The sequence below is a fragment of the Mobula hypostoma genome, chromosome 2 (genome assembly GCF_963921235.1).
Source record: "Mobula hypostoma chromosome 2, sMobHyp1.1, whole genome shotgun sequence".
Taxonomy (NCBI): Eukaryota; Metazoa; Chordata; class Chondrichthyes; order Myliobatiformes; family Myliobatidae; genus Mobula; species Mobula hypostoma.
In genome coordinates this window covers 78,300,227-78,323,964 of record NC_086098.1, presented here as the reverse complement: position 1 = coordinate 78,323,964, position 23,738 = coordinate 78,300,227, and positions in this window count along the sequence as shown.

The following is a 23,738-nucleotide window of genomic DNA, read 5'->3' as shown; positions in this document are numbered from 1 at the left end:
CTTGTTGGACAGCGACATGGACTTGGAGGATGGTTGAGGAGCCGAGACTCAGTCTCAGTCTTGCAGCCGTGGGACTGCTTCTATTGGGAGCAACTGCTGACCTCCACATTTTCCTTGATGCTTCATTCTTCCTTGACACTCCAAAATGGAGTTGATCATGGTCCTGCACTGGTCTTCTGTAGAAGGCAGCTCGTGCTTGCGCGGTCTCCAGGACCGTGGAGCACGAAGTCATTCAATTGAATTCCAAACTGCATGTCAGAGGCTCCAACAGTTTCTGAAAAGCAATCAAGACAGAAAGAACAAGCAGAAGGTGTAGAAAAAAAGTTAAATAATTGAAGAGATCATGCAAGAAATAGAGTGACTATATTGTTATGTATGACGATTTAAAAAATTCAAGTGTTTTGCATTTATAAGAGACCTTTCTTGTCTTTCTGTCCCAAAGGACACCAAAGACAATGCATTCTTTTTTCTGAAATACAACCATTTTTCTAAGGGAATGTGCAGCTGATTTACACATCCCACAAGTAGTAATATGTTATTCTATTTCAGTGATATTGGTTGAGGACTAAATATTGACAGCTATGGTGGAAGTTGAGGCTCATATTAAAATAGATTCAAGAGGGACATTTACATCCATTTATGAGGATAACAGGGATTCAGAGCAGTTTTGACAACATCACACAGTCTCACCAGCGCTCTAAAATGTTGTCATTGTGTTTTAGAATGAAGATTGATCCTATAACCTTTTAACTCAAGGGAGTGGTAGAACTGGAACTAAGACTGAAACAGAACAGAGTAGGTGGCATTAGCACTGATGAATATGGAGCTACTCAGTCGACAATAAGAGTGGAACAAGTTGAGCATGGTAATTATATTCACTCAGAAGCATGCTTATAAAACATAATCTTGTAACCATTCTTCAAGAGCAGCCAAATTACATGGTTGAATATAATCTTGCATTGAGGAAGAGAAGCTGTGGGAAATGAATTTGACAAACTCTGCTGCAGTTTGCAATTTTCTCAAATGACAATAATTTCCTCTAATTGTTGCCTGATTAGGTACATAATCGTGCTATTTCTGGAGTGTTTTGGATATACTTAAATGGCACAGCTCAAACCAAACTTCAATTGACAAAAAAAGGTAATCAGATACCCTATCCTTCAAGCTGAACAACTTGAAAAGAATTGTCAGAGGCTTTTAAATGTTCAAAAAGTTCAAAGTAAATTTACTAATAAATTATATATAGGTCACTGTATACCGAATCATTTTCTTTCTGGCATTCATACTAAATCGAAAGAAACGCAATAGAATCACCCAACAAGACGGACAAACACCAAATGTACAAAAGACAACAAACTGCAAATACAAAAAGGGAGAAAATAATGAATGAATAAACAAACATGCAAATAAATAAATAAACAATAAAGATTAAGAACATGAGATGAAGGGTTATGGAAAGTGAGTCCATAGGCTGTGGGAAAAGTTCAGTGATGGGGTAAGTTGGGAGGCACTGTAGCATAGTGGTTCTTTTTACAGTACCATTGACCTGGTTTCAATTCCTGCTGCTGCCTGTAAGGAGTTTGTACATTCTCCCCGTAGCCGTGTGGGTTTCGTCTGGATGCTCCAGCTTTTCCTCCCACAGTCCAAAGACACACCGAATGGTCGGTTAATTGGTCACCATAAATAGTTGCATGATTAGGCTAAGATTAAATTGGGGGATTGCATGGCACGAAGGGCTGGAGGGGCCTATTCTGCATGGTATGTCAATAAAAATAAAATTGAATGAAGTTATCCTCTCTAGTTATCCTGATGGTTGAGGGTTAATAGCTGTTCCTGACCCTAGTGGTGTGGGTCCTGAGGCTTCTGTATCTCCTTCCTGATGGCAGCAGTGAGAAGAGAGCATGGCCTGGATGGTGGGGGTCCTTGATAATAGATGCTACTTTCCTGTGACAGAATTAGAATTTATTTTATTTCTTACATCCATCACAATGCTGCTCCATCACAATGTACAAACAATAAGGAAGGGAAATACGGAAAGATTTTGCCCAAACACTAAAATTGTATACATAGTTATTTAGTACACATACATGTACAGTCAGATACACAAATAGATCAATGTGTATTGATAAAACTGATGGCCTGGTGTAAGAAGCTGTCCTGGAGCCCGTTGGTCCTGGCCATAATGCTGTAGTACCGTTTGCTTGATGGAAGCAGCTGAAACAGCTTGTGATTGGGGTGACTGGATGATCCTCCTGGACCTTTTAATATACCTGCTGCTGTAAATGTTCTGAATATGTCCTGGTCCGGTCCGTGAAATCTGTATTCCGGTTCATGGTCCGGTCCATGGTCCGGTCCATGGTCCGGTCCATGTTCCTTATTCCAGATTTTCCGGTTCTCCCCAATTTCTGTTTAGGCAGCTGATTCTCGTTTGAGCTGGCTTCATAAATAGCTTCAGGATTCAGCCTCTGGTTGCTGGATTGTTCCTTTCTCACTCCCTGTCTGAATCCCTTCTCTGCCCCTTCCTCCTGAAGTCTTGCCATGCCCCTGCAACCTGTGTCTGAAGCCTCGCCTTGCCCGTGGCCCATGACTGCACTGCTGTCAAGTTCAACCGTTGGAGCAAGACTGGAACCTTGCTGTGTCTAGATAAGGAACTGTCTATCATTGTTTGGAACTGTCTCTTTGTGTCCTTGCCTTTGCTATGAAGGTCGGGCCATTTGCCGCTACCTTGAGTTGGAACCGTCTCTGTGTCCACGCCTTTGCTAGGTAGATCTGGCCGTTTGCTGCTATCTAGTGTTGGGAACTGTCTCATCGTATTCTGCATTCTGTGTAATGAGTCCCGACCCTACGTCCTGTTTCCAAGGAGGGGTCCTGGCTCTGTGTTCCATGTTCCTGTCCCTCCCTCGACCAAGGCTCTGCGTTCCTGTCCCTCCCTCGACCAAGTCAAGGCTTCGGGGTCTCGTCCAGTCCTAGCCATGATCCAAGAACCTAGTCCTGTCCAAGCCATAGCTTTGTGTTCTCATCTTGTCCATGTGTCTTGCCCAGCCCGGTGCTGGGGTTCCCTCGTCCTGTGCTGGGGTTCCCTTGTCTTGTCCAGGAGTCTCATGTCCAGTCCTGTTGCCTCTCCTCATCATGTAGTCATGTCTTGTCCTCACCTAGTTCCTGAGTCTGAGCCCGTGTCAAGTCCCAGGTTCTGGGTCCTTGCCCAGTCTCTGGCTCAGAGTCCAAACCCAATCCTTGTCATATCCTTGCCTTGAGGAACCCAAGCCTTGTCATGTGTTTGCCTAGATCTGGGGTCTGAGCCCGAGTCAAGACCCAGGATCTGGGTCCTTGTCCAGTCTCCGGCTCGGAGTCCAAGCCCAGGCTCCTAGTTCCAAGTTCCATGTCCTGGTTTTGCTATCCTAGTCAAGTCCTAGCCCAGGCCCTGTATCCTTGTCTCGTCCAGGGCCTGTGTCATGTCCAGCGTCCTTTTTTCCCTCTCCCCTTGCTTCCTTGTCATGCCTAGTCCTGTTCCTAGTACTTCAGTGTCTGTGTTTTGCATTTGGGTCCGCCAGCAATGCCCCCCATATGACAGAATAGAGGGGAGTTCACATCCACAGATGTGCTGGGCTGTTCGCACCACTCTCTGCAGTGCCCTGTGATTGAGGGTAGTATATTTCCCATAGCAGGAGGTGACCCAGTAAGTCAGGATGCTCTTGATGGTGCCCCTGTTGAGAGTCCTGAGGATCTGGGGACTCATGCCGAAATTCTTCAGCTGTCTGAGGTGAAAGAGGCAATGTACATCACCACACAGCCAACATGTACAGTCCAGGTGAGATCCTCGGTGATGTGTACACTGAGGAACTTGAAACTACTCACCCTCTCAGCTCCAGTCCCATTGATGTCAATAGGTGCTAGCCTGTCTCCATTCCTCTTGTAATCCACAATCAACTCATTTGTTTTTCTTATACTGAGGGAGAGGTTGTTTTCTTGGCATCACTGTGTCAGGGCGTTGACTTCTCTGTAGGCCACCTCATTATTGTTGGAAATAAAGCCTATTAATGTCATGCCATCTGCAAATTTGATCAGTAGATTGGAGATATGCAGGGCATCACAGTTGTGGGTGTAAAAGGAGTAGAGAAGGGGACTCAGAATACAACCCTGGGGGGCACCTGTGTTGAGGGTCAGAGCGGCAGAAGTGAGCGAGCCCATCCTTACCACCTGCCGACGATCTGACAGGAAGTCCAGGATCCAACTCCACAAGGTGGGCTGCAGGCTGAAGTCTCTGAGCTTCTTGTCAAATCTGGTGTTGAATGCTGAACTGTAGGCCTAGAACAGTATTCTAACATAAGCATCCTACTTCTCCAGGTTAGTGAGGGCAGCGCTACACGTAGATGTACTCAGTGATGGACAGGGCTTTACCCCTGACAGGCAGGGCTGTATCCACTACTTTTCAAAAGGATTTTCCATTCAAGGGCTTCTAATTAACATCTCAGCTTCCCTAACAATGGAAGAGCGATGGTTCAAAATCTCAGGATAAATTCTAATGGATAATTCTTTTACTTATCAATGTTATGATACAGCTGTCATTAATATTTTTTGTGTATTAAATCGTAGGTTGACAGACATCCATCAAATTTATTGATTGGAAATGCTGCCACTGCGGTTTTAAGGTTTGTATTCTGACTGTGTCTTTGCATTATCTATCTGTCAATAATATTAAATGGAGTATTCCCATGCTGAATTTCAAAATCAGAATCAGAATTGGGTTTAATATCACTGACATATAATGCGTTACAGTCAAAATAATTTTTCCTATGGTGGGGTACCAAAGCATAGCCTGGGACGCAAGAGGTTGTAAATACCCATCGGAACTAGCACCAACTGTTTGCACAGTCCCAGAGGGCTAGTCCAGCTACACCATCTGGTCCCGCTGACCTGCATGCATTTGCACTTATGGAGCACTCGTCTCAGCTCATGTATGTTCGGTGTTGGTGCAGCTCCTCCGCCCGATGTTAAGGCCCTCATCACTGGTTCCTTATTGTCCTTATCAAAACGAGCAAAGACGTTGTTTAGCTCTTCGGCTAATTTGGCATCACCATGAGCAGTGCAGGAGACCTTTCCTTTGTAATTTGAGATGGATTTGATGCCTTCCCAAATGGGATCAGTGGCATTATAGAAATATGTCTTCGTTTGTACTTCATGTCTATATTTGATGGTCTTGATGCCTCTCATAAGATTTGATCTAGCCTCACTATATACTTAGGCATCACTGGATCTGTAAGCAGTGTCATGAGCTTTGAGCATGCTCCATACCTCGTTATTAATCCATGGCTACTGGCTCGGGAATACACAAATGTTTTTGATGAATTATCTATGCAGAATTTGATGCAGCACGTAACTGTGGTTGTGTATTCCTCTAAATCAATGCCCGAGTTGTGCGTAGCCTGGTGTGCAAACAAACTTCAGTGAGTACTCTCAAAGGTATCTTGAAGACTGGAGATGGTTCCCTCAGGCCACACTGTCACTGTGCTGGAGGCTGATTTCTCCCTCTTTACCACTGGCCTACATGCTGGGATCAGATGTAAGGATAGATAATCGGACATTCGGAGCTGAGGGAATGGGAAGGCTCTATAAGCAACTGCGATGTTGGTGTGCACCTGGTCCAGTGTGTTATTACCCCTTGCGGGGCAACTCACATTCCGATGGAACTTGGGGAATATCGGAGGAAACTGGAGTACATGGAGGAAATCCTTGTAGTCACGGGGAGAACATACAAACTTCTTACAAACTGCATCGGAATTGATCTCTGAACTCTGACAGCCTGAGCTGTAATGGTGTTGCGCTAACTTGTGCTACTGTGGCACCCAAAAGCTGTACCAAATTCATGCTCAGGTAGATCAATTTTGATTGGTCTCCTGACGCGCACCAGTTTTTAATAAATTGCTTGCCATTTCAAACACCAACTCCAAGTGGTCTTTCAGTTTGCTCCTACAAATTCCAATTCATTACCAAAATCCACATAGATAGAGGAAAGGATTGAGCCTCTATCTCTGGAGCTGTGAGACAGAGGCTCTAATAGCTATACCTCTATGCCACTAACTTCCCTAGAAGTTTGCAAAGCTTCAGCATGACATCTAAAACTTTGACAAACTTCTATAGATATCTTGGTGGAGAGTATTTGACTGGTTGCATTATAGCCTGGTATGGAAACACCAATACCCTTGAATGGCAGCTCCTCCAAAGCGTGGTGGATATGGCTCAGTCCAGCATGGATAAAGCCCTCCCGACTATTGAGCACATCTACGTAGAGTGCTGTCACAGGAAAGCAGCATCCATCATCAAGGACACCCACTACCCGGGCTATGCTCCCTTTGGGTGCTGTCATCAGGAAGAAGGTACAGGACCTTCAGGAGATGCTGAAAAGTACCATAAAAGGACCAGCAATATCATGAAGAAACCCACCCACCCTGCATATGGACTGATAGTTCCACTTCCATCAGGGAAGAGGCTGTGCAGTATCCAGAACAGAACTACCAGACTGAAAAACAGTTCTTCCCCCAAGCCATCAGGTTGAACAACAGCTTCTCCCATTAACCCACAGCATATCATCCCCACCACCAGCTCCATGACATACACATCACCTGGCATCACTTTATGTACATCCAATCAGTCTGTGTATATAACAGTTACTTGTACATTATAGGATTGCTTTTATATTTATTGTGTTTTATTGTGTTCTTTATGCTTATTGTGTTTATTTATGCTGCATTAGATCCAGAGTAAGAATCACTTCATTCTCCTTTAGACTTAAATAATGAAGAATGACAATAAACAATCTTGAATCTTGAACAGACAGACATTAGGGAGTGGGAGGCCCCCCCCCCCCCGGCCCCATTATTGGTAGAAAGAAACAGCACTGCATGCAGGCAAGGAATTTAATCGCACTCTTGGGTATATTAGATTAGCTAGGTTAACTTTATTTGTCACATGTTCTTTGAAATATAGTCACAAACAGTGATACATACAGAAATATAGAAACATGTGTCATTTTCTTCAATGGCCAATACAGTCTGAGGATGAGTTGAGGGCAGCACACGTGTTGCTACACCTCTGCCACCGGCATAGCATGGCCACAACTTACTAACCCTAACTGTATGTCTTTGTCTTTGGGATGTGGGACAAAACTGAAGCACCTAGAGGAAACCTGCACCGTCATGGGGAGAACATATAAACTCCTTAGTGCTAGGAATTGAACCCCAATTTCATAGTTGCCACTGTAATAGTGTTACATTCACTGCTACGCCTCCAGGACACCCCATATGACTAGAAACTAAACTAAACTAAACTCGGTCTGCAATTTCCGGGAAGGAATTGCCTACACAATCAGTTCCTCTATCATTGGTTCCTTGTTCCCTGTGCAGAATATGGAGAGGCAACTTCAGGAATGAAGTTCCCATCAACCTGCTCAACATGAGCTGTAGGTAGTCCAAACCATCTGGTCAAAACTACAAACCCCCTCCAACAGAAGTGTTCTGATAGTTGGTCTAGCTTCAGATCAAGCTGCAGGCAAAACAATCAGCAGTTTCCCTTCTATGGACTTTGTCTACAGTTGTCACTGCCTCGATAAAGCAGCCAGCATAATCAAAGACTCCATGCGCCCTGGACATTTTTCTTCTCTCCCCTCCCATCGGGCAGAAGATACAAAAACCTGAGAGCACGTGCCATCAGGCTCAATGACAGCCCCTTCCTTGTCATTATTAACCTACACAGCACTTTCTCTGTCACACTTTACTCTGCATTAGGGTCATTGTTTTTCCTTGCGCTATCTCAATGAACCATTTTAATGAAATGATCTATGTGGATGGAATACAAAACAAAGTTTTGCACCGTACCTCAGTACATGTGATAATAATAAACCTAATCCTAATTACCAGTTTCAGTTCTCTTCTGGTTAGTACAAACATTCAAGAAGTATTAAAAATTAATCACATTATTAATTCACATAATATCATTATTGAATGTATTTAACATTATTGAATGAATTGACATTTCAAATCAGGTGAACCAATTAAATAAATTTTAGATTAATTCAATAATTAATTAAAGAAAATACAAACTAGCTGAAAGTTTCCTCACCATTAAAATAATGGATTCTAATCTGGCTGAGTTTCCCACTGTTATTGCTGGGGAACAGAGGGAATAGGACAATGCAGAAATGCAGTCTAAATTTAGAGTATCACCAAGTAATCATCCATCTGGACCTCACAGGAGTTCAGAGTTCCTCACATCTTCCACTCTTTCTATACAAAACTTACCTCTGACATCCCCTGTATACTCTTCTCCAATCACCCTAAACTTATGCCCCCTTATATTAGCCATTTCTGCTCACGAGAAAGTTCTCTGGCTGTCCACTCAATCTATGCTTCTTATCATTTTGTACACCGCTATCAAGGCAACTCTCATCCTCTTTTATTAAAAAGAGAAAAAACCCTAATCCAGTCAACCTGCTCTCTTAAGACATACTCTCTAAACCAGGCAGCATTCTGGTAAATCTCCTCTGCACCCTCTCAAAAGCTTCCACATCTTTCCTATAATGAGGCAACCAGAACTGAATGGAATACTGAAGGATGGTCTAATGAAAGTTTTAGAGTGCTGCAATATTACAAACCTCACAAGTCTTGAACTCAATCCCCTGACACATGAAGGCCAATACTCCACAGGCCTGCTTAATCACCCTATCAACCTGTGCGGCAACTTTGAAGGATCTGTGGGCCTGAATATCAAGATCCTTCTGTTCCTCCATACTGCTGAGAATCCTGCCATTAACACTATGCTCAGTAGCTATTTTATTAGGTACTTCCTGTACCTAACAAAATGGACACTGAGTGAATGTTCGTGGCCTTCTCTTGCTGTAACCCATTCACTTCAAAGTTCATACACAAAATGCTGGTGGAACGCAGCAGGCCAGACAGCATTAAGACTGACGAAGGGTCTCGGCCTGAAACATCGACTGTGCTTCATTCTATGGATGCTGTCTAGCCTGCTGTGTTCCACCAGCATTTTGTGTGTGTTGCTTGAATTTCCAGCATCTGCAGATTTCCTCGTGTTTGCACTTCAAAGTTCAATGTAATGTGCATTCAGAGATGCTTTTCCGCACACTAAGTTTGTAAGACATGGTTATATGAGTTATTGTCGCTTTCCTCAATGTTGTTATAGCTGGGGGTGGTCGTGGGGATAAGCTCCCACAACCTACAAACTGCTCCCAATGCCACGTATCTCAAATAGCCTCTGACAATCGAGTCCAGCTCGTGGCCTTCACATGTGACTTAGCTTCTAAGCCTGCCAGAACCATTTCTACTGACAGGAGAAGGGGCAAAGGTGGGTTACTGGCTCCTTAAAACGAGTCGCTTAGAGTAGATCGGACTTGCCAGCCATGGTTGGTAGCTCACCCAGGAGAAAGAAATCTCAAATCTCCACCACCTTGCAGTTATACCCACTCATGGTGAAGGCTTCAGGAGTAAACACTGAAGAACAGAAGCTGGAGTCTCTAAGGCAGTTCCGCATTGAGTTCGACACTGACTGGCAACTTCTGTGATGCTGCTGGTGCAAAACACACTGTTGTTCCTTTAGATTTATCAGTTGTATGGAGAGGGGGCATCTGCTACATGGGCAACAGCTTGCTCTCCATATCGTACTGCCCTGGCTTATGTATCATGTAGGCAGCTGGGTCGCAACATCCGTGGTTGATCCTGTCCAGCAGAAGGCCTTATGTTGCTTTTCTGTTGCTTTGAACCAATCTGGCCATTCTCCTTGGAGCTTTCTCATTAACAAGGTGTTTTCACCCACAGAACTGCCATTCACTGGCTTTTTTTTTGCTTTCACACCATTCTCTGTAAACTGTAGAGACTGTTGTGTGTGAAAATCTCAGGAGATCTGTGGTTCTGAGGAGACTCAAAACAGTCTGTCTGGTGCTAACCATCATTGCACAGTCTAAGTCACTTAGATCACATTTCTTCCCCATTCTCCCATTCTCATGTTTGGTCTGAACAACAACTGAACCTCTTGACCATGCCTGCATGCTTTTATTCAATGAGTTGCTGCCACATGATTGGTTGGTTAGATATTTGTATTAACGACAAAGTGTACAGGTGTACCTAATAAAGTGACCTCTGAGTGTAGAACGTTGAACAGTCCACAGCAGTTCAGGCTCTTCAGCTCACAGTGTTGTGCAGGAGGGTAGGGGACATTCTGAATAAGGATCTATCAGCTCGGAGTTGAGGAAGAATTAACTTTCTCATGTTCCTGTGTATAATTGGAATTCCCCACTATGATATGTTATAGAAGCTCATAGAACATAGAACAACAGTACAACACAATACAGGCTCTTTGGCCTACAATGTTATGGCGACCCTTTAACCTACTCCAAGATCAATCTAACTGTACCCTCCCACATAGCCCTCCATTTTCCTCTCATCCCTGTGCCTACCTATGTCTGTCTAGATGTCCCTAATGCCTCTGCCTCTAGTTAGCATGGATATTCCATTCAGAGAAACAAGACTGAAATTCAAAGACAGAAAAATAAGTGTGCCAAAATAAAATAATTCTTGCTTTGTTGTTGCTGAGCCAATCATAGTTGTGGAAGGCAGCCCAACACCCTGTCAAGGGCAACAAGGGATGGGTGATTAATTGCTGGCTCAACTTGAGAAGCCCACATCTCTTGAATAAATATAAAAAATAATTCTCTTTCAACTGCATGAGGTCCATTGAGGAATAAGTGGGCAGTTAGTTTCTGATACCTTTGAAATAGATCCGTTTGGATGTATTACTAGTGTTCACAGATGATACAAAATTTGGTGGCATTCTGGATAGTGAAGATTGCCAAAGGATACACTGAGCTGTAGATCAGTTGCAAAGCTGTACAGAGAAATGGCAGGCAGAGTTTAATCTGGGAAAATGTTAGATGTTGTGCTTTAGGAGGTCAAATGTAAAAGGACAGTGCACAGTTAGTGTTAGGACCCTTACCAGCATTGACTTAAGGAAGCTTCTTGGCATCTAAGTCCATCGCTCTCCAAAAGTGGCTGCACAGGTTGATAGGATGGTAAAGAAGATGTACAGCATACTTGCCTTAAATGTACTTTTTAAAAAAGTTTTTACTCTTTATTCTGCATTGTTATTAGTATCATAGAGTCAGAGAGGATTACAGCACAGAAACAGGTTCTTTGACCGATCTAATCTTTTCCAAGCTATTATTCTGTCTAGTCCCTGATCTGCACCTGGCCCATAACCTTCCTTACTCTCCCATCAAAGTACTTATCCAAACTTCTCTTAAACGTTGAAATCAAACCTAAATCCAACACTTTTGCTGGTAGATCTTTCCACACTCTCACCACCCTCTGACTAAAGAAGTTCCTTCTCATGTTCTCCTTAAACATTTCAGCAGAAAAAGCCTGCTTGCATTTACCCTAACTATACCACTCATAATTTTGTATACCTCTATCAAATCTCCCCTCCTTCTTCTACTCTCCAGTGTATAAAGACCTAACCTATTCAACCTTTCCCTGTAACTCAGATCCTCAAGTCCTTGTAAATTTTCTCTGCACTCCTTCAATCTTATTGATATACTTCCTGTAGGTAGGTGACCAGAACTGCACACAATACTCCAAATTAGATCTCACTAATGTCTTAAGCAACTTCAATGTAACATCCTAACTCCTGTAATCAATACTTTGATTTGTGAAGGCCAATGTGCCAAAAGCTTTCTTTACCAACCTATCTAATTGAAACATCATTTTCATTGAATAATGGATATTCACAGAGTGATCAGCAGCACTGGGGCTCCACAGGGGACTGTCTGGTCTCTCTTTCTCTTCACCATTTACACCTCGGACAACTACTGCACAGAGTCTTGTCATCTTCAGAAGTTTTCGGATGACTCTGCCATAGTTGATCAGCAAGGGAGATGAGGCTGAGTACAGGGCTACAGTAGGAAACTTTGTGACATGGTGTGAGCAGAATTATCTGCAGCTTAATGTGAAAAAGACTAAGGGGCTGGTGGTGGACCTGAGGAGGGCTAAGGTACCGGTGACCCCTGTTTCCATCCAGGGGGTCAGTGTGGACATGGTGGAGGATTACAAACACCTGGGGATACGAATTGACAATAAACTGGACTGGTCAAGGAACACTGAGGCTGTCTACAAGAAGGGTCAGAGCCATCTCTATTTCCTGAGGAGACTGAGGTCCTTTAACATCTGCCGGACGATGCTGAGGATGTTCTATGACTCTGTGGTGGCCAGTGCTATCATGTTTGCTGTTGCGTGTTGGGGCAGCAGGCTGAGGGTGGCAGACACCAACAGAATCAACAAACTCATCCATAATGCCAGTGATGTTGTGGGGATGGAACTGGACTCTCTGACGGTGGTGTCTGAAAAGAGAATGTTGTCTAAGTTGCATGCCATCTTGGTCAATGTCTCCCATCCACTACATAATGTACTGGTTGGGCAGAGACTCATTCCACCGAGATGCAGCACAGAGCGTCATAGGAAGTCATTCCTGCCTGTGGCCATCACACTTTACAACTCCTCCCTTGGAGGGTCAGACTCCCTGAACCAATAGGCTGGTCCTGGAATTATTTCATAATTTACTGGCATAAATTACATACTACTATTTAACTATTTATGGTTCTATTGCTAGTTATTATTTATGGTGCAACTGTAACAAAAACCAGTTTTCTCTGGGATCAATAAAGTATGACTATGACTATGACTATGATATGTATTTTCAGATCCTTTTGTTCTACTGCACTCCACAGTGTCTGCCGTTCAGTGTGTCAGACCTACCCTGGTTGGTCCTCCCAATGTGCAGCACCTCACACTTGTCTGCATTAAATTTCTTCTGCCATTTTAAGTCCATTTTTTCCAGTTGGTCCGGATCCCTTTGCAGACTTTGACTGCCATCCTCACTGTCCATTACACCCCCCAATCTTGGTGTCATCCACAAATTTGCTGATCCAGTTTCCCACATTATCAACCAAATCATTGATTTAGATAGCGAACAACAATGGACCCAGCAATGGTCCCTGTGGAACACCACAGGTCACAGGCCTCCATTCAGAGAACAGCCAGGGAGTACTGGCAACATCCTCTTAAATCTCCTCTGTACTCTTTCATGAGGAGGGAGTTTGAAAATCAAGATGGGACAAATAAAAAGAAAACAAAAATAAAAACAAATGCAACACACATAAAATGCAGGAGGAACTCGGCAGGAAAAACAGTATCTATGCAAAAGAGTAAACAGTCGACATTTTGGGCTGAGACCCTTCTTTGGGACTGAGAAGGGAGATGCCATAGAAACCATAGAAACTACAGCACAGAAACAGGCCCTTTGGCCCTTCTTGGCTGTGCCGAACCATTTTCTGCCTAGTCCCACTGACCTGCACACGGATCATATCCCCCCATACACCTCCCATCCATGTATCTGTCCAATTTATTCTTAAATGTTAAAAAAGAACCCGCATTTACCACCTCGTCTGGCAGCTCATTCCATACTCCCACCACTCTCTGTGTGAAGAAGCCCCCTCTAATGTTCCCTTTAAACTTTTCCCCCGTCACCCTTAACCCATGTCCTCTGGTTTTTTTCTCTCCTTGTCTCAGTGGAAAAAGCCTGCTTGCATTCACTCTATCTATACCCATCATAATTTTATATACCTCTATCAAATCTCCCCTCAGTCTTCTACGCTCCAGGGAATAAAGTCCTAACCTATTCAACCTTTCTCTGTAACAGAGTTTCTCAAGGCCCGGCAACATCCTTGTAAACCTTCTCTGCACTCTTTCAACCTTATTTATATCCTTCCTGTAATCTGGTGACCAAAACTGAACACAATACTCCAGATTCGGCCTCACCAATGCCTTATACAACCTCATCATAACATTCCAGCTCTTATACTCAATACTTTGATTAATAAAGGCCAATGTACTAAAAGCTCTCTTTACGACCCTATCTACCTGTGACGACACTTTTAGGGAATTTTGTATCTGTATTCCCAGATCCCTCTGTTCCACTGCACTCCTCAGTGCCTTACCATTAAGCCTGTATGTTCTACGTTGGTTTGTCCTTCCAACGTGCAATACCTCACACTTGCCAGTATTAAACTCCATCTGCCATTTTTCAGCCCGTTTTTCCAGATGGTCCAAGTCCCTCTGCAGGCTCTGAAAATCTTCCTCACTGTCTACTACACCTCCAATCTTTGTATCATTAGCAAACTTGCTGATCCAATTTACCACATTATCATCCAGATCATTGATATAGATGACAAATAACAATGGACCCAGCATTGATCCCTGTGGCACACCACTAGTCACAGGCCTCCACTCAGAGAAGCAATTCTCTACCACCACTCTCTGGCTTCGTCCATCGAGCCAATGTCTAATCCAATTTACCACCTCTCCATGTATACCTAGCGACTGAATTTTCCTAAGTAACCTCCCATGCGGGACCTTGTCAAAGGCCTTACTGAAGTCCATGTAGACAATACCCACTGCCTTCCCTTCATCCACTTTCCTGGTAACCTCCTCGAAAAACTCCAACAGATTGGTCAAACATGACCTACCATGCACAAAGCCATGTTGACTCTCCCTAATAAGCCCCTGTCTATCCAAATGCTTGTAGATTCTGTCTCTTAGTACTCCCTCCAATAACTTACCTACTACTGACGTTAAACTCACCGGCCTATAATTTCCTAGATTACTTTTCGATCCTTTTTTAAACAACGGAACAACATGAGCCACTCTCCAATCCTCCGGCCCTTCACCTGTAGACAGCAACATTTTAAATATTTCTGCCAGGGCCCCCGCAATTTCAACACTAGTCTCCTTCAAGGTCCGAGGGAACACTCTGTCAGGTCCCGGGGATTTATCCACTTTAATTTTCCTCAAGACAGCAAGCACCTCCTCCTTTTCGATCTGTACAGTTTCCATGGTCTCACTACTTGATTCCCTCAATTCCATAGATTTCGTGCCAGCTTCCTTAGTAAATACAGACGCAAAAAACCTATTTAAGATCTCCCCCATTTCCTTTGGTTCCGCACAAAGCCGACCACTCTGATCTTCAAGAGGACCAATTTTATCCCTTACAATCCTTTTGCTCTTAATATACTTGTAAAAGCTCTTTGGATAATCCTTCACTTTGACTGCCAAGGCAACCTCATGTCTTCTTTTAGCCCTCCTGATTTCTTTCTTAAGTATTGTCTTGCACTTCTTATACTCCTTAAGCACCTGATTTACCCCCTGTTTCCTATACATTTCATAAAACTCCCTCCTCTTCTTTATCATAGTTGCAATATCCCTTGAGAATCAAGGTTCCTTATTCCTATTCAATCTGCCTTTAATCCTGACAGGAACATACAAACTCTGCACTCTCAAAATTTCCCCTTTGAAGGCTTCCCACCTACCAATCACATCTTTGCCAGAGAACAACCTGTCCCAATCCACGCTTTTTAGATCCTTTCTCATTTCTTCAAATTTGGCCTTCTTCCAGTTCAGAACCTCAACCCTAGGACCAGATCTATCCTTGTCCATGATCAAATTGAAACTAATGATCACTGGAACCAAAGTGCTCCCCTACACAGACTTCTGTCACTTGCCCTAATTCATTTCCTAACAGGAGATTCAATATTGCATGCCCTCTAGTTGGTCCCTCTATATATTGATTTAGAAAACTTTCCTGAACACATTTTACAAACTCTAAACCATCTAGACCCCTAACAGTATGGGAGTCTCAATCAATGTATGGAAAATTAAAATCCCCTACCACCGCTACTTTATGTTTCCTGCAGTTGCCTGCTATCTCTTTGCAGATTTGCTCTTCCAAGTGTCGTTGACTATTGGGTGGTCTGTAATACAATCTCACTAATGTGGTCATATCTTTCCTGTTTCTCAGCTCCACCCATAAGGACTCAGTAGACAAGGCCTCTAATCTGTCCTGCCTGAGCACTGCTGTAATATTTTCCCTAACAAGCAATGCTACTCCCCCACCTCACATTCCTCTGCCTCGATCACATCTGATACATCGGAACCCCGGAATATTAAGCTGCCAGTCCTGCCCCTCCTGTAGCCAAGTTTCACTTATTGCTACAACATCATAATTCCACGTGTCAATTCACGCCCTCAACTCATCCGCCTTCCCCGCAATACTCCTAGCATTGAAATATATACACCTCAGAAGATTTTTACCACCACTCACAACCTTTCTATCAGCGGATTTGCTTAAACTTTCAACATCATTTATTTTCACCCCAGCCACAATGTCAGCTCTGGCACTCTGGTTCCCATCCCCCTGCAAATCTAGTTTAAAGCCTCCCCAATAGCACTAACAAACCTCCCTGAAAGGATATTGGTCCCCCTGTGGTTCAAGTGTAACCCGTCTCTCTTGTACAGGTCCCACCTGCCCCAGAAGAGGTCCCAATGATCCTGAAATCTGAAACCCTGCCCCCTACACCAGTTCCTCAGCCACTTGTTCATCCTCCAGAGCATCCTATTCCTACCCTCACTGGCACCTAGCACAGGTAGCAATCCTGAAATTACCACCCTTGAGGTCCTGCTTTTCAACTTCCTACCAAGCTCTCTATACTCACTGTCCAGGACCTCTTCACTCTTCCTTGCTATGTCATTGGTACCGATGTGCACCACGACATCTGGCTGGTCACCCTCCCACTTCAGAATGTCATGCAATCGATCAGAGACATCCTTGACCCTGGCACCTGGGAGGCAACAAACCACCCTGGATTCTCTGTCACGACCACAGAACCTCCTATCTGCACCTCTAACTATCGAGTCCCCTATCACTACCGCTCTCCTCTTTTTCCCCCCTCCCTTCTGCACTGCAGAGCCAGACTCAGTGCCAGAGATCCGGCTACTGCAGCTAGTCCCAGGTAAGTCATCCCCCCCAACAGTATCCAATGCGGTATACGTTGTTAAGGGGAATGGCCACAGGGGAACCCTGCTCTGCCTGCCCTTTCCTCTTCCCTCGCCTGAAAGTGACCCAATTTCCTGTCCTCTGCTGAATAAAAATGTGGGGGAGGAGAAGGTGATAGGTGAAACCAGATGGGTGGCAAAGATAAAGAGCTGGAAAAGAAGAATCTGATAAGAGAGGAGAGTGGACAATAGAAGAAAGGGATGGACAAAGGGACTCAGTGGGAAGTAACAAGCACCTGAGAAGAAGTGAAAGTTTAAAGTAGGGAATAGAGGAAGGTGGAGCAAGGGGAAATTGTTCATCAGAAGGAGAAAGCGATATTCATGCCATCACGTTGGAGGGTACCCAGACAGAATATAAGGTGTTGCTCTTCTACCCTGAGTGTGACCTGATCTTGGCACAAAAGGAGGCCATGGATTAACATGTCTGAATAGAAAAAGGAATAGGAAATAAAATTTTTGGCCACCAGTAAGTCCTGGGTGTGGAGGTGCTTGACGAAGCAGTCTCCAGTTTATGATGGATCTCACCAATGTAGAGGAGGCTGCATCAGGAGCACAGACACAATAGACAGCTTTAGCAGATTCATAGATGAAGTGTTGCCTCACTTGGAAGGACTGTTTGCGGCCCTGAATGGAGGTGAGGGAGGAGATGTATGGACAGGTGTAGCATTTAGGCTACTTGCAGGTGTATGTGCCTGGAGGGAGTTTAGTGGGACGAGACGAATGGACAAGGGAATCATGGAGGGAGTGATCTTTGCAGAAAGCGGGGGGAGGGTTGAGGTAAAGATGTTTAGTGATTGAATCCCTTGGGAGATGACGGAAGTTGCAGTGTATAATGTATTGGATGTGGAGGCTGATGATGGGGTGGTAGGTAAGGATAAGAGGGATCCTATCACTATTACAGTGTCAGGAAGATGAGGTGAGCACGGATGAATGGGAAATGGAAGAGTTGTGGGTGAGGGCAGCATGAATAGCAGAGAGAGAGAAACCTCATCTATCAAGAAGGAGGACATCTCTGAAGTTCTGTGATGGAAAGCTGTATCCTGGGAACAACTGCAGTAGAGGCAAAGAAACTGAGAAAAGGGCACAGCATTTTTACAGGAGATAGTGTGGGAAGAAATATAGTCGAGATAACCATGGGAATCTGTAAGTTTATAAAACACGTCAGTTGACAGGTTGTCTCCAGAGATGGAAGCAGAGAGATCGAGAAAGGGGAGATGGGTGTCAGAGATGGACCGTGAATTTAAGGGGAGGGTGGAAGTTAGAGACAAAATTGATGTGTGCAGCATGGGTGCATGAAGCAGTGCCAATGCAATAATCAATGGAGCAGAGGAAGAGTTGGGGAGTATAACCGGGGAAGTCTTCGAGCATAGACTGTTCTACATAGCTGATAAAGAGGGAGGCATAACTTGGGTCCATGCAAGTGCACATGGCTACCCTTCGGGTTTGGAGAAAGTGGGAGAAGCTGAAGAAAGTATTGTTCAGGGTGAGGGGCATTTCTGCCAGATAGAGGAGGGTGGTGGTAGAGGGGAATTGGTTGGTCCTTTATTAAGAAAGAAGCCAAGGGCTTTGAGGCCTTTCTGATGGGGAATAGAAGTATATAGGGTCTGAACGTCCATGGTGAAGGTGAGGTGGTCAGGGCCAGGGAATTGAAACTTAATGAAAAGATCGAGGGCATGAGAAGTGTTGCGGATGTAGGTGGGATAGGACTGAATCAAGGGGGGTAGAATGGAATCAAGACATGAGGACATGAGGTCGATAGGGCAGGAACAGACAGAGTCAATAGGTTTACCTGGAAGGTGGATCTTGGGTGGAAGGTAGAAGTGAGCAGTGCGGGGTAAGAGAATTATCAGTTTGGTGGCTGTGGTTGTGAGTTATCCAGAGTGGATGAGGTCAGTGATGGTATCAGAGACAGTTTTCTGATGGTGTGGATTGGGGTCCTCCTCGAAGGGTAGGTATGAGGAGGTGTCTGAGAGATGCTGTCTGGTCTCAGCAAGATGGAGGTCAGTGCTCCACACTACAACAGCAGCCTTGTCTATGGGTTGGATGGAAATATTGGGATTGGTGTGGAGAGAGTGGAAGACACTGCATTTGGAAGGGGTCAAGATGGAGGAGGAGAGAGGAGTGTTGAAATCAACAGGGTTGATGTCTTGTCAGCAGTTCGAGACGAAAAGGTCCAGAGCATACAGAGAACCAGAGTAGGGTGTCCAAGAAGAGGAGGAGAGTTGGAGGTGGGAGAAGGGATCATTGGTGTGGGGTGTGGAATAAAAACAAATGCTGATTTCCTTTTAATTGTAAAATGCTACTTTGTAAATGTAACTTATATTTGCCTATCCGACCAAATTATCATCTCTCTAGTAATGTCCATAAAACTTATTATTGAAACAACTCTGCATGTATTTATAATTTCTTTTGTTCCATATTCATGAATCCAATTTCCTTTGTGGCCTTCCTGTAAATATTCATCTACCCTTTTCATTGACAGAGGATAACGTTTCTGAATGCATTCATTGACTCCATTTTGTGCATCTGCTAAACATATTCATGAACCTCCTCATATTTATGAGTATTATGGGAACCACACCCTTTCACATGTTAACTGAGGTAATCTTCAGCCCTTTTATGTATGGGTATTTATGAAATTCATTCTTGGAAAGTTTCCTATTTGTTAAAAATTCATACAATAGCCATTGAGCACATCTACAAGGAGCGTTACCACAAGAAAGCAGCATCCATCATCAAGGACCCCCACCATCCATCTCTTCTCATTGTGGCTATTGGGAAAGAGGTACGGGAGCATAAGGACCCACATCAACAGGTTCAGGAACAGTTATTACCCCTAAACCATCAGACTCCTGAAACAGCATGGATAACTTCATTTACTCAACAGTGAACTGAATCCACAACTTATGGATTCTCATTCAAGGACTTGGCAACTCATGTTCTCAATAGTAGATAGATAGATAGATAGATAGATATACTTTATTAATCCCGAGGGAAGTTTGGTTTCGTTACAGCCGCACCAACCAAGAATAGAGTGTAAATATAACAATACAAAAACCACCAACAATCAAACAACAAAATGCAAACTATGCCAGATGGAGAATAAGTCTAGGACCAATCTATTGGCTCAGGGTGTCTGACCCTCCACGGGAGGAGCTGCATGTTCGATGGCCACAGGCAGGAACGACCTCCCGTGCCGACAAGTGTTGTATCATGGCGGAATGTGGCTGAAGTCCAACAGTAAAAAGTTCAATATCCAGTCTGCAAACATGTTCCTCGATCGTAATATGCCCCGGATTGCACCATCTGTTGTTAACCAGATCAGTAAGCACCCAACTCCTTTACGCTTACCGCTCTCAGTGCACTTCCGGTCAGCCAGAACGGTATTACCCACCAAACTCCTCTTCTCCAAAAGTCTCTGTTGTCTCGACCCGGTCCTCTTTTCTCGACTTTGTGATCCCCCTCTGCATCCTCTGTGTGTTTTCCTCTGGATTTCAGCAGGGGTGTCCGCCGCTCTGCTCGCTAAACCGGCCAGCATTAGCTGGTCCCTGGAATACACAATGTGACCTTGCTTCTGTCCCGTGTGTCGGGATGTAACCATTTCCAGCACTAAAAAAAACCCAAATAAAACTCTCTCTACCAGCATGTTAGAGAGGGTGCAGCTTCGACGTGTTACCGTGAGAAAAAAAATACAAAAAATAATGTAAATTAAAATGTAAGAAGAAGAAAGTAAGAATAGATCGGAACGGCTGTACCAGGCTGCATGCACGACCGGCGCATGCGCACTAAACTAGTATTTATTATTATTATTATTATGATGTTTTTTGTATTTGCACAGTTTGTCTTGTTTTGCATATTTGTTGGTTGCTTATCTTTCTTTGTCTGTAGTCTTTCATTGATTCTTTGATATTTTTTATGGTGCTTCTTTGTATTTACCCTGAATGCCCACAATCTCAAGGTCATATATGCTGATATACAAATTCAAATTCAAGTTCAAGTGTGTTGTCATGTATACAGTAAAACAAAGCAATATTCTCTGGGCAAAGGTGCAAAACATGGTACATATATCTCTCACAGCACATGAAATAATATTAATGCAATAATATTAACAGGTAATAAAAATCTGTAGATGTTCAAGTTGACATAAATGCATACACATCCTTTGATAATCAACCTACTTTGAACTTTGAATAAAATATTAGATGCAACAATAAGTTACTATTAATATCAGACTTTCCCACTTTTTGAATTAATGTTCATGGGTTTCCATTATCCATTCACTTGTGAGACATATGACATGTACTGACCACCTTTGAGACTACTTTTGACAACTGATTTTAAAATGTAGATTCAACATCTGAATTATAAGTGTATATTCATAGACAAACTGGATGGTCATTAAAGATCATATATGCAGTCATGTAGAAGTGTTGTCATTGTATAAAGATGAATTATGAGGTTGACTGAGCATATCCAGGAATGAAGCACTTGTTGCTATGCCAAAACACTTTCAATGGTCATTGATTTTGTAATTTTCATCATAAAATAGAACGTAAAATATGAATCCATAATTATACATATCTAGTGACAATTTCCAAAATTGATTGCTTTAAAACACCATAGAACTGTATTTTCTGAAATAGTTACAACTCTGCTCAAATGCAATAATATAAAAACTAGACTGCAGGGCCGATTTGGTGGAAAGGAAGAACTTCCATTTGTCCAGCATCTTTCCTGAATTATATTTGTGACTACCACTGAGGAACTTCTGAAACATCAAAATTTTACAGCACAGTACATACCCTCTGGCCCATGATGTTGTGCCTAACTTTTAACTATTCTAAGATCAACCTAAGCCTTCACTCCAATGTAGGCTTCCATTTTTCTATCATCCGCATACCTATCTATGGGTTTCTTATCTGTCCCCAAAGTTTCTATCTCTACCACCATACTTGGCAAGACGTTCCGTGCACCACCACTCTGTGTGGAAAAAAAAAATCCTCTGACTTCACCCAAACCACTCCCACCCCCCCACCCCGTCCACCACCTGTACCTTCATGTAATCATTTTAAAATTTTACCCTCTCGTATTAGCCAATTCTGCCATGGGTATCCACTTGATCGATGCCTCTTATTATCCTGTACATCTCTATCAAGTCACTTCACTTCCTCCTTTGTTCCAAAGAGAAAAGCCCTTTTAATACTTGTCATTGTATCTGTCTCAATCACATCCTCTGGCAGTTCATTCCACATTCTCCATCTTCTGTGTAAAAAAGTTGCGCGTCAAGTTCCTGTTCATTTATCTATCCATCTATTTATTTCTTTATCTATTTATCTACTTACACTCAGTGGCCGCTTTATTAGGTACCTGCTTTATTAGGTACAACTGTACACCTGCTCATTAATGCAAATATCTAATCAGCCAATCATGTAGCAGCAACTCAATGCATAAAACATCAGAATGGGGAAGAAGTGTGATGTAAGTGACTTTGACAGTGGAATGAGTGTTGGCGCCAGATGGAGTGATTTGGGTATCTCAGAAACTGCTGATCTCCTGAGATTTTCATGCACAACAGTCTCTCTGGAATTTGCAGAGAATGGTGAAAAAAACTAAAAACACGCAGTGAGCAGCGGTTCTATTAGCAAAATCTCCCTGTTCATACCAGAGGTCAGAAGAGAATCGCCAGACCAGTTCAAGCTGACAGGAAGATGACATTAGCTCAAATAACCATGCATTACAACACTGGCATGCAGAAGAGCATCATGGAATGCACAACATGTCAACCCTTGAAGTGGATGGGCTTTGGCAGCAGATGACCATGAACACCCACTCAATGGATACTTACTTGGTACAGAAGGTACCTAATAAAATACCCACTGGGTATATGAATTATGTATTTATTTATCTTTATTGTTCTTCTTTTGCGCATTTGTTATTTGTGAATCGTTCTTCATGTATAGTTATCATGAATCCTTTTGTATTTCTTTATTTTTCTGTACATGTCTTCAAGAAAATGAATCTCAAGGTAGTGTGTGGTGACATATGCCGACATAATTTGATAATAAGTTTACTTTGATTCAGGTTTTTGTTTTTTTAAGTCATATTGAAGTAGAGACAGGTGAGAAGGTGGCTATTATACATATGTGTTTCATTATTGACTCTTTCCGTCCTTTCTTCCAGTCACTGGCTTAATGTTTTGAGTACTTTGCCACTTCACCTGCCCCAAACTCATCAATACCATGAAAAATAATCACCTGGTATGCCTCACAGTTTACGTTATGGAGTGCCATTAGAAATCTGTAGCTAGTGTATATTGAGTGCCTTTGATCACTCACTCTAATCAGAGCTTCAAAAACTAGATCAAATTGTCAGCCCTGACTCTGCCTTCTGAAGCTCTGCTGGTGTTCCTTTTATGTTGCAATTCCTCATTTATGGTATCTTTTGATTAATTTCGAATAACTTCCTCGCTGCGGAGATTCACTCTCGTACGTGTCCCAGGATGCTGGATTAATCTCTTTTAGAGTAGGGCACTTTCCTGCAGTGTGGCACTACCTTGGTTCTAAGAGAGCTATTGAAGAATTCATCTAGAGTATCAGACAAAAACAAAAGTTCAAAGAACATTTTTTATTAAAGTAAGTACTGTATACTGTATACAACCTTGTGATTCACCTTCTTCCAGACATACTTCGTTTGAACTGTGATTGCTACATTCTGCAACCTGTAATTTCCCTTTTAAGAATGTTCTTTTGAATTGACTAAATGATATGGTGCTTTTGCAATATCCCAAGCAAT